Genomic DNA, 12851 nt, shown 5'->3' on the forward strand with positions numbered 1-12851 from the left:
AGGAGGAAAATGCAGTCCACAATTGCTATGCACATTACAGATGAGATGTTATAGTGGTGTATTTGCTCTGCACACTTAGTTCTCCTCCTGTAGTTCTTCTCTCCAAGGGAGATCTTGTCCTGGACTGTGTCATGTTCAAGTTTCTGCTGGAGAATTTCAGACCTAGCAGAGCAAGGGAATAAAGATTTAGTGAGTGGTTGTCAATTCAGCTCTCCCTCTTACATCAGCTCTATTCATTTGGATAATCCAGCATGAACTGTCAGCTGAGGTCAGTTCCTGCATCCCCAAGTGTCCTAGAGTACCTGCGCTTGGATTTATATCTCACCTTTCAAACTGCTAGAATTTGAACTGTGGACTATGCACTGTACTGGGATTAAGAGAAAAATGAGCATTTTTCCCACTGGTCCAGGTATATGACATTGAATAATAACATTGTAGCTATGTCTGAATCTGAGTTCAAGAGAGGTATGAGCAACCCAGAATACCATGTGGATTCCTTCTGGAGAACATGCCCAGAATTGAGGTGAAATTTCTGATTATGTCAGCACTGAAGGAACCCGTCTAGTTTCCATTTGTAACCACTGTATCTGCAAATACACAGAGAAGCCATCTCACTTCAAATTCATGCTCACCGCACAGATCTTGTAATCACTGAGAATGTGCTCCATGCAAATCTTCCCTGCGTACACATGGACATTAAAGGTGATTGTGATGTAGAAACAGAACAGCACCCCTGTAAGTCTATGGCTAGTGCAAGGCAGTTTGTGAGAGGACAGAAGAGAAAATGTCCTCAGATCATTCCGGAGAGATCACAGGAAGAAAGGAGTAGAACATAGCAAGAAATCGAGAGGATCATATATATATTGTTTCATGGGCAAAATTCACATGAACTGTACCAGAACAATACTCTGAGTAGCTCTTTAACTGCCTGAGGCTGAAATCCAGGTGGGGTGGTCATCCACCCAAAAAGGATATTTATATAGGGAAGGATATTCAAATGGCCTCTTCCAGCCTATGTTCCTACCTGAACATTAATGCTTAATGTAAAGATTCCCCAGGATTCGCTGGAGGCATAAAAACAAATGTTGAGTGGGATATGTACATAGTGGCCAGACCTATAGACAGCTCAGTCAGTGATGTGCTGTCCTCCCATAAACCGTCATAGACTCAGGGTTCTTTCTCCATTAACAATCCGGCTTAGCAAGTCCCAAAGGCTGTGTAGAGCTGTCTTGTTGCTCAGCAAAGGATCATATGTTGGTGGTGGACTAGACTCTTGTTCTTGTTCACTCTTTCAGACTTTCCCCAAAGTGTGCAACTTCTTCTAATCGGAGCTGTCTTTACCATAGCCTGAGTGACTTCATGCCCAAAGCTAGAATCATAGGAAATCTCCATAACCAGGATCCAAATCAACAAATTTTCTCCCCGTAATGTGATTGTTCCACAGATAATTTGAATAAGTAAGTAAAAGCTTGCATGGATTATCTCACACTGAATCAGAATCTATGGAAGGGCTCCATCATATGGTACACTTTTACTGCTTGGCTGATGGACGTCTGGATAGATTCTCCTTCAAGGTTACTCTGGGACCACTACAACATTGATGCTCCCTAGTTGCAATGGCAATACCTACTCCTTGTTGTGGAATCACTGGGTTAACTAAAACTTCTGTTCCACTTTCTGAACATGGCTTCTCATAGGGCTACCTGTTCTTACACTGTCAGACCCATTTGAAGCTCATCATTTCTCCTAACCCATTGAGGCTGAAATTAACTGAGAGACAATGATGTTGATCGACAGCACTTGCAGATTGCTACACACATAACATAGAGGAGCGCTTTGGATTATCTGTGCACCTAAAGGGGTTCCTGAAACTGCCCTGTTCTTGCACCACAGCATAGCTATGGGACTTTTTCTGGATGACGATACAATTCCAAGCAACTCAAATTCTCAATGAATAAAATCCAAGCCAAACTCCCAGGGGAAGTTGTAGTGTGCCAAGGTAGCTCGAGAGAAATGGTAGCAGGCAATGTGGAAAGCAACCTTGGAGAAGACACAGTGAGTGACATAACCTTCCAGTGGGCTTTCACAATTCACAAAGAACAGAGAAGCAGAATAAACTCATGAATTATTCTAGAGAAGCCTTGCTCTTACCTCCCAGTACTCCATTCCTTTGATGTGCTCCAAAGGATTTCAATGCAGATCAGTAGTTTTGCCCCTAATCACTTGAAAATCTAACTTTACAGGTGTTTTTGTGTCCTCTTTTTGGGGGTTGCATTTCTAAAGGATTTTATTGTCCTGCTTCTACACCATAACAAAAAGGGACCTGCAAGATCTAGGCCTGTACCATTTGTTACCCCTGTGAAACATGACTCACTTGAACATATTACCACTCCTCCCCCAGACTTCACAAGATAATTCATTCTGAAATTTTTGGAAACAATAAATTAGTAATTTAAGTGTCCTTTTGCTGTACAGAGCTAGATGGAGATGCCAAATGACTGGGCAGCTCTATTTCATGTTTCATGGATGTAAAGTGTATGCTTAGAGTACTATTCTCATGAAACTTGGAAATAGAGGGAAACATACGTTCACTACTGCAAAAACACACACACACACATATACCCACACACACCACACACACACACACACACACACACACCACACACACACACACACAAACACACACACAAACACAGACACACAGATACACACTTGCATGCACAAATGAAAACTTTGCTCTTATGCAGCACATTTCCTGTTGAGTGAGGAATTAGTGGGAACAATGCTGTGTACAAGTCTCTTAGACACAAGCAAGATGTGCTGCCCTGGCCTGTACTCATTTCCACTTCAGGAAACCTTTCTATGCAGATACATGCTGGTCCGACAAGTAAGTTACATGTTCTGAACAGATAGCCTAAACAACACATCATCAAATCCCCAAGAGAGATTTCTAGGAAAAGACTCCATCAAGCTCTATGCTGACTCATCATAGGCCCCTCACTAAAACTACCCTGTTTCCTTCATAGAAGACTTTGGAAGCATCAGAGAAGACAGTGACTCATGGTCAGTTCCCAGGAACATTTCATCACATTAGAGTTCCTGTGATATTAAAACAACCTCAATGTCAGTCAGAAAAATGCTAAATAAATAACATACAGTGAATTTTCTGAAATGCAGCACTGTGTACAATATTGAGAGGGTATCTATCCTGAAAGAATGCAGTGCCCATGATATAGTCAGCAAAGCAATGTCAGCAGAGGGTTGCACTCTAGGATTCCATGCAATATCATGGTGAAGCCAATAAGACAATCCAGAATCTTCCCGGGGGATAACTCTGTTCAGGTAAAGTGAAGAAATCTAATCCTTATTTTTAAAATAGCTGAATGGTTTAAGTATGTGTTGAGACAAGTAAGAGAGGGGGCTCATCTTGGAACTGGACGAATGATGCAAAGACTGCTGGCCAGCACAAAACAGGAAGCTTCATGTTTGTTGAGAGACCTAGGCTTAAAGGACTAAGTCTCCAGGAGCACTCAAATAAGACAGGACAGACATGCTGATACACAGGCTCTGTAGTTACCCAAGATCTATGAAGCATGAAGTCACCATCTTCATATACAGGGACATGAGGGGAGGAAGAACAAAAGCCACCATAAATGACAATGAGAACCATTTCTTTGGCATCTCCACCAGGCTCTCCTCCTTGAAAACTACTTACTTCCTGAGTCTCACACCATCCCTGTAAAGAAAATGGGCTCTGGGCTTTTGCTTCATCCCTCAAAGCCCTGCTCCAGTCTAAAGAGGGGCTCCCACATAGCACCCTCCATACATAATGGCATGTAGTGCTCTGCTGTGTGATCAACCTATCTTCCTTATTGAAGTGCAGATTCTCGAAGAGCAGGAGCATTTGCTTTCCAAACATGCAGTTTCTTGAAAAGGGGCTATCTCCACAGAAAGCCTTGTAAACAATCACATGAATGTACACTTGGATGAGACCTAGGTCAGGACATGGATCAGTCAATAGACAGTTACATTGGTTTGTCTATGTTTATGGTAAGACCTGAGGACAACCTGACCCTGAGGCCTAACCCTACCTGCTGTTGCGTGGCACTGGGGGCACAGATGTTCATTCCGGCCTCTTCACAGAGCCTCTTTGTCTCCACAGAGGATGCTGGCAGTTCAGTCTGCTCCACCAGCAGTTCTCTCTTCTCATTCAGCAAAATCTGTATATTGTTCTTCAATTGAGCTTGTTCACGCAGGAGCTGGGAGTGCCTGACGCTGAACCACAAACAAAAAATGGTAAAACCCAGCCAGCTTCTATTTGCCTGTCACTCCTGCAAGTACAATCATCCCTTCAAGGGTCCTCATCCTCAGAAATCCCCAGAATACAGCCACACTATGCAGGTTAGCACCAATTAGAGGAGGTCAAATCCAGAATCCACATTCCACATGAATCAAAGTACTTCTGAAAATCCTGACACTAAGACGATTTATATAAATCAAGGAAGAAGAGATGGTCCATAAGGGAGCTCGTATGTCCATGGTATGGTGAAACCATCTTCACGTTGTGTGGAAAGCCCCTCTGAGGGGTAGTTGAAGACCAAATAGCTATAGACTCTTTCCATGTGTTTCTCATGGATCACAGATCTTTAAATCTCCTGTCAGAGTCCTAGAGATTCAGAGTTGATTGCTATTCCCATCATGGTGCAAACCTTTTCTATCTAGAGGAACTTTAACTGGGAAAATAACAATTGGAGGGTCTTCTACACCCCTCACATGTACGACAACTGAGTCCAAGAGCTACAAATCTAAGACCCTTGCCAGGAGGCAGCCTTCTTGTTAAGAGTCAGACACTACAGAACCAGAGCCCTGAGTTTTGTTAAAGTCATACAGGACAGAAGCATTCCCTGCCTAGTGCTGGGTTCTCATCTCTGTCAGCGACTCACCGGTAAGAACTGTTCACTTGTATGAGCTCCTTGTACCTCTCCATGGCATCACTTATTGAGTTGGTCATCATTTGCATAGCCATCATTCTCATCTCATGTTCAGATTGAAGGACTGGCAATTCGACATGCAGCCTGGGTTAGGTCATGGCCAAAGGAACAAATAATGTTTTGAACTCACGATTTCAGAATTAGGTGAAATGTAAATAAAAATATATAATAAAAAATTTCAAATTCAAGGAATGGTGGAAGGGAAGAAAATGGCAAACTCAAAAACCAGACCAAAACCCAACAATGAGACTCAATCCACAGAAAATATTTCTATGTAAATAAGCAAACATTTGTTTTGAAATAAGGACTCCTTGGAATCCTGAGAGATATGGTTCTGCAAAGACTCACTATATAGGAGGGGGCAGAGCCTGAGAGCTCCCTGTTTGGGAATAACAACTGTCAAGACCACAGTGACCATTTCTAGGTCACAATAAACAATCCCTGGATAGTTAAAAAAATAAAAAAACTAAAGATCAAAGCAGGTGAAACAAATTAGGTAAAATCAGACTGTTCTCTCTATTAGTTAAACTCAGTATGTTCCACATACTTGCTCCTTCAAAGTATTTGTACTGGTTAAGTTTATTATCCTGGGCACAGGAAAACAGAGTCACGGTACCAGTTGGAGGGACCTGACCTTCAAGAGCTGGCAAGGTGAGCATGATGGAATTGACTAGTTCAGGAAGAAGATTCCTCCAGTCTGTGCCACAGCTTTGGGCCCAAGAGAAAGCTGTGATGACATTTCTCTTGTTTTGAAAGCAGGTATACTCAATCCTTGCTTTCTATCGTTACATGAATTCCCAAAGGGCATAACTAAGTTTGACATGGAAGAGGATTTATAGCACCTCCTCCCCTCTGGAGAGTCCTGTGTGCCACCAAGGTATACAGAAGGAGCAAAGTGCTGTGTTGATCAGTGTGGGCCTCCATGTACTCATCACTATCATGACCTGCAAACTGTTGATCAAACAAATCCTCAGACCCAATCAAAGGTCCCAGACGTCCTGATCCAGAGTAAACCACCAACAAATACTGCCACATATATACACACCAACCCATATCCAAACACATTTAGATTGCCAACTACATCCATGGAGGTGCCATAGAATCAGTGTATAATGAACAAATTCAGAGGAAAGAGTGATGACGTGCAGGCATTTCATTCACACACACAGTTGCAGCAAGTGTGACAAGGTCATTCTAGCTGTTGACAGAACCAATGCTAATCCAAGAGGCTCAGGGTCAAGTACAAAAGAGGTTGACCCTAATCACACAGGACCTAGCTCATCTCACAAGCAAATGCCTGCCAAATCTCCTTAAAATCCAGGATGAGAGGTGAAACTCTCTCGTGCTATGAGTAAATCTTGAGGTAGCAGAGAGAGAGCACAAGACAGTGAACAGGTTACTGGGCATAATGACTACCTGTGGTCCCACTCATCATAGATATAAAGATCCAGGATTTGATAAAGTTCATCCCTCTCGAATTGACACTTCTGGATTTCAAATTTGAGTTCCTCCAGTTCCTTTAGACACTCCTCTTGCTGACTGATGACATTTTGGGATGATGCCTTCCTACCAAAACCTGTAGACAGATAAACCCAAGTGAATTTGCATATTTGAACCAATGGGCAGAATAGATCATTCTGAATCCGAAAAGGGGGTTGAGGAAGGGGAAATGGTAGAGACTGGGTGAATCCGTGAAAGAGCAGAAAAGCTTTCTTAAAGGTTGATTCTTAAGCTATGTCCCTGTTCCCAACCTCTAAAGCCATACACGTGCCACACTCAATATTAAACAACCCGCGGCACTGAAAGTTATAATATGACTGAGACATAAACATCTTTGACATTGTTATATCAGATGTGGTGCAGATAATCCTGGAGTTCATAATGACTTCATAATGTTTAGCACCATCAAGCTCTAACCAAGTGTGGTCCAGCCCAAAGTGTCTGAGAACTCAATTCATGACTAGGGGTGCATCCTTCCTTGTTCTCGCCATCAGAGACTTATGTAACCTACAGTAATCTAGAGAATGAAGTGCTTCAACTCCCAAACATGGATGGTCACATTGTTAATCTCACAGTGCCTCCTCCTGCCAATCATTGACACTCATAGTTAAAAAGCTTCAAGAAAAGACACTGAAGTCTTACAACTTTATGGCTTTCTCTCAAATTAAAGATCAGGAACTCCTGACTCTTGGTTTGCCTTTGAAAAATCCCAAGGCTCCTGCTTGTAAGGCCTAGTCTTAGAAGGCACATCTCAAACCTACCTCCTTGAGGATGTTCCCCAACTCTGCCCACGACTCACCAAGCCTTCCCAAGAATGATTTCCTCCTTCCTGTTTCACTAGAGAGGGGGTCAGCTTCCCTCTGACCTGGTGCGGTCTCTCCTTGATCAACACTTTCCTTCCGAAATAGCCTGAGCAGCTGGCGAAACATGCCTGCTTGTGAACCCAAAGGGAACTGAAGTAATATCCCAAAGGCAGTTGGTGTCACCACAACACTGGTGACATCACAGAAGATTCTAGGGATCTCTTAGATACAATAGAGTGTCCAGTGAACGGCTTACTGGTGATGTCACTGGAAAATTCTATGGCCTACCTACTAACCAGCTCTCCCCACACTGATGAATTTCTGTGGGGACCCTTTCCTCCAGTCTCCCATGTGTCACTGGGAATACCATTTGGCAACCTCTATTTCAAAGCTAGATATGTCTCTCTGCTTCATTAGAAGTCAACATTGCTTTTGCTGCAGAGGGTTTCTTACAACCCTGAATTGGAGAACAGATTTTTCTTAGCACCCAAATCTCTAGGGACCAAGGAGGAGGGAGATTTTTCTTAAAAGTAAATCTACTACTCGAGACAATGCATGTGACATGTATTTCGATTTCTAAGCTTTTCCCTTTTTCTGGAGGCCAATATATTTCTTCTATACCTCTGAGTGTATAAAACCTGGAAATATTTGCTTACTGTGCAGTCCTTGAAAGCCGACATTGTTTCCATTTACATATCCATGTATTTCACAAAATCAATGGTCTATAATCCTATTTTTTTGCAATAAAAACTCCTTTTCCTTGGGAACATAGGGATCAACTACAGGGCATATATAAAACAATACATTTCTGTCTCTTTTATATATTATGTAGGACATCCTCCCTTTCTCAAATATAACAAGACAATTAAATTGGACATCAGTGAGCAAATGTCAACCTGGACCTTGTGTTACTACATTGTAACTACATAACCATCAGTTCTCCAATATCATTCTCCGTGAATAGACAAGTCTAGGCATGAGAATATTGGGGACTACAACATGATCTTTTACTTGTAGCAAACATAAGAATCCGGAGGACGAGAAGGGAGTGGAATGGTCTGAGTTCAGGTTGAACCTCAATTTTAATGGGTCCATACGTTCAGGAGGGAGTCTATTTGGCATTGTGATATATGCATTCTGTCTTCTTATCATAGGTGTTATAATAATGCAACATGAATGTGTGCTATAATGCCAGCCCACCTCAGAGATGTAAGAGTGAAAATCATGTCTGACCTTGCTGGGAAGAACTCTGCCTTTTACTACCATCTGGAGTTATACAACATCACTATACAAAGCTCAGAAGAGAGGGGTGCAGATGTGCAGGCCTTAGAAGTTGAGGATCTTTTCTACTGATTAAGCCACTTCTTTTTCCTATGTAATTTTTCCCTTGCTCTTTTACTAATGGTGGCTGACTTCTTTCCTGGCCTGAGGTAAACTGGAGTCCAATCTTTTGGATTACCGAACCTTCTATTTTCGAGATGACAGTCCCACCAAGGGTCCTACTGCATACAGAAGGTATGAATAAGTCTCAGGGGCTGGAGTAAGTTAAAAAGGTCTGTTACAACAAAGAACTGATTAAGAAAACAAGAGCCCAGCTGCTCATCAAGATCACAGTTGTATGAGATTAAGAAAATGTGAATAGGGCATCGGGTGAAAAGATAAATTAATTAGGAGGTCATAGGCCTAGAAGGGGTAGCCTTTACTCTCAGTGGAGCTGCCATTCTTTCTGCCATTCCTCGTTCTCTGCCACAGGACGAGAGACTTCCCCAAACAACTGGCTGGCCTTGCCAAAGACCTGGCAGGGCTTCTCCCTGTAGAATAGGACATGTAGAGTCCTTGAGGACTCACCAAGAGGTCTCCTCCACACAGGTTCCTTGTTGTCAAAGGGAAATGTTCCTGCAGAATCCTGCCATGGCAGCAGGAATTTCAACCTGGCTGCTCTTGGTCCAGCTCACTGGGTGCAGGCCTGAGGCCCAAGAATATCTGGGGAAAGAAGTAGCAGGCACTACCTCACAGCTCTCTCTTTGTTGGATGCAACTGCTAGGACTGTGATAGGATTTTTGTTTCTTGTGTGTTTATTAGAAATACCTACAAAGCTGATTAAAGTTGTAACATGCCTTCATACCCATCGTGCAGAATGTTTTCAAATCGTTGTTGTTCCTGTTTTATGTTTGGATTTTGTTCTTTAATCCCCTCAGGAAATTTCCCTGTGCTTAGAATGTTAAGCACATGCTCAGGAGGGATCGATTATTCAAGTTAGGCAAAGCTTTTGTTCTCACCATCCACTCCACAGATGATGCCATAACTTACTTTGAAATAAGAAAACAGTTATAGAGAAGTAAATTAACCTATAAGCTATCACAGAAGAAACACATCATGATTGTGGAATGGCACCCCAGTATTTTGTATTTCCTAAGTTATTTTTATTTTAAACTTTTTTATTGGATTTTTTTGGGTACATTTCATCTTTTTTAAATCCTTAAAGGTATCTTTTATTCCTCTCCTCCCATTTAAACAAGGTGGAATTTCACATGTAATTGTTAGTCCAGATAGTTTGGTCAATGGCTTAGATATCACCCTGGCCTAGTTTCCTTGGCATAAGCTGACTTAGAAGCAGACTCAAAGGTTCAGGACTCAACAAATAATGAATTCCACTACATCTGGATACCTAGCCTCACAGCCAGGAAGGGACTGGATTTCCATTCACTATTTAAAAAAAAGATGCAGTTCATTAACATGTAAAAAATTTCTCAAGTATATTAAAGTGTTTACCATGGTCATACAGTTTTTTAAATATCTGGCATTCATCTTTTTCCAAAACCTAAAATTTCTTTCTTATTCACATTTTTTGATTAATTTTTGGTATCAGTATCATTTTTTTAAATTTCAGTTTTTTTACTAGATATATATGTTTTATTCAAACGTTATTCCCTTTCCCAGCTTTTGGTCCATAAGCCCCCCTGCCGTGACCTCTCCCATATGTATGGTCCCCCAATCCATGCCACTTAGAAACCCCTTCCTGGACATTTCCCTGCACTCAGGGTCCAACCTTGTTAAGAACAAGGGCTTCCCCTTCCACAGGTGCCCCAACGAGGATATTCTCTCCTACATATGCAGTTGGACCCCTGGGTCAGTCCATGTATAGTCTTTTGCTAGTGGTTTATTTGGTTGGCATTGCTGTTCTTATGGGGTTGCAAGCCCTTCAGCTCTTTGAATCCTTCTTCTAATTCCCATAAAGGGCGTCTTGTTATCAGTTCAGTAGTTTACTGCTAGCACTGACCTCTTTATTTGACATGCTCTGGATGTGTCTCTCAAGGGAGATGCATATTCTGTCCCTTTCAGTAAGCACTTTTTAGCTTTATCAATCTTACCTAGTTTTGGTGGCTGTATATATATATGGGCCACATGTGGGGCAGACTCTGAATGGCTGTTCCTTCAGTCTCTGCTTTAGATTTGGCCTCCATATCCCCTCCTATGGATATTTTTGTTCCCCATTTTAAGAAGGAGTGGGAGCATCTGCACTTTGGTCATCCTTCTTCTTGAGTTTCCTGAGATCTGTAGATTGCATCTTGGGTAATTCGAGGTTTTGGTCAATATCCACTTATCAATGAGTGCATACTGTCAATGAGAGGTGCTGAGTACCTGGAAGAGAATGGGGGACAAGAGATGTGACGAAGAAATCCAAGACAAGAGTCTAATCAAGGCGACACTTTTATTTTTCCCCAAGGCTGATTTTGTACCATAAAAAGGGTAACAGAGAGAGGGGGGAAGTAAGAAACATTTACCCACGCTAAGGACACAATATTCCTGTGGTTAGAGAATTGGCTGGTGTTGACAGGTTGTCAGAAAGGTCACGGGTTTGTCATATCTATTAGTCAGCAGGATGTTGGTTTTTCAGAAAGGTTACAGGTCATCACATTGGGTATCTTAACGCCACACGTTATCATATGATTATTCATTTTGACGACCACTTTTGTATTAGTCTTCTGGAGCTGGCTGGGGATTTTCCATGAACCCAGTCATACTTAATGCTCACCATAATAATAACATCAATAATGGAGGGCTTCAAGGCCATCGCTCCCAACACCATACCAAGTGTGTTTTTCTGTGATTGGATTACCTCACTGTGGATGATATTTTCTAGTTCTTTCCATTTGCCTATGAATTGAACGTTGTCATTGTTTTTGATAGCTGAGTGGTACTCCATTGTGTATATATACCACATTTTTCGAATAAATTCCTCTGTTGAAGGGCATCTGGGTTCATTCCAGCTTCTGGCTATTATGAATAAGGCTGCTATGAACATAGTGGATCATATGTGTTGTTGTATGAGGGAGTATCTTTTGAGTATATGCCCAGGACAGGTATAGCTGTGTGCTCAGGTAGTGCAATTTCCAATTTTACAGGAATGTTCAGACTGATTTCCAGAGTTCTTGTACCAGTTTGCCATCCCAGCAACAATGGACGAGTATTCCTCTTTCTCCACATCCTCGCCAGCATCTGTTGTCACCTGAGTTTTTGATCTTAGACATCCTGACTGGTGTGAGGTGGATTCTTAGGGTTGTTTTGATTTGCATTTCCCAGATGACTAAGGATGTGGAGCATTTCTTTAGGTGCTTTTCAGCTGTTCGATATTCCTCAGCTGAGAATGTTTTCTTTAGCTCCGTACCCCATTTATTAACAGGGGTATTTGGCTCTCTGTACTCTAACTTCTTGTGTTTTGTGTATACTTTGGATATTAGCCCTCCATCAGATGCAGGATTGGGAAAGATTCTTTCCCAATCTGTTGGTTGCCTTTTTGTCCGAATGACACTGTCCTTTGCCTTACAGAAGCTTTTCAGTTTTATGAGGTTCCCCCATTTGTCGATTCTTGATCTTAAAGCATAAGCCATTGGTGTTTTGTTTAGGAAATTTCCTTAGTGCTCATGTCTTGGAGACTCTTCCCTACTTCTTATCCATTACTTTTAGTGTATCTGGTTTGATGTGGAGGCCCTTGATCCACTTGGACTTAAGCCTTGTACAGGGTAATAAGAATGGGTCAACTTGCATGCTTCTACATGCTGACCTCCAGTTGAACTATTTGTTAAAACTGCTATCTTTCTTCCATTGGATGTTTTAACTCCTTTGTCAAAGATCAAATGACCATAGGTGTGTGGGTTCTTTTCTGTGTCTTCAATTATGTTCCACTGAGCTGCCTGTCTGTATGCCAATACCATAGAAACTATTGCTCTGTAATACTACTTGAGGTCAGAGATGGTGATTCCCCCAGAAGGTCTTTTATTGTTGAGTATAGTTTTGCTATCCTGGGTTTTATGTTATACCAAATGATGGCAAATTGCACTTTCTACCTTTATAAAGAATTGAGTAGGAATATTGATGGTGATGGCATTGAATCTGTAGATTGCTTTTTGCAAAATGGCCATTTTTTACCATATTCATCCTGCCAATCTATGAGCATGGGAGATCTTTCCATCTTCTGAGACCTTCTTCAATTTCTTCAGAGATTTGAAGTTCTTGTCATACAGATTTTTTACTTGCTTGGTTCAAGTAACAGCAA

This window comes from Rattus norvegicus, chromosome 9, assembly GCF_036323735.1.
Source record: "Rattus norvegicus strain BN/NHsdMcwi chromosome 9, GRCr8, whole genome shotgun sequence".
NCBI lineage: Eukaryota > Metazoa > Chordata > Mammalia > Rodentia > Muridae > Rattus > Rattus norvegicus.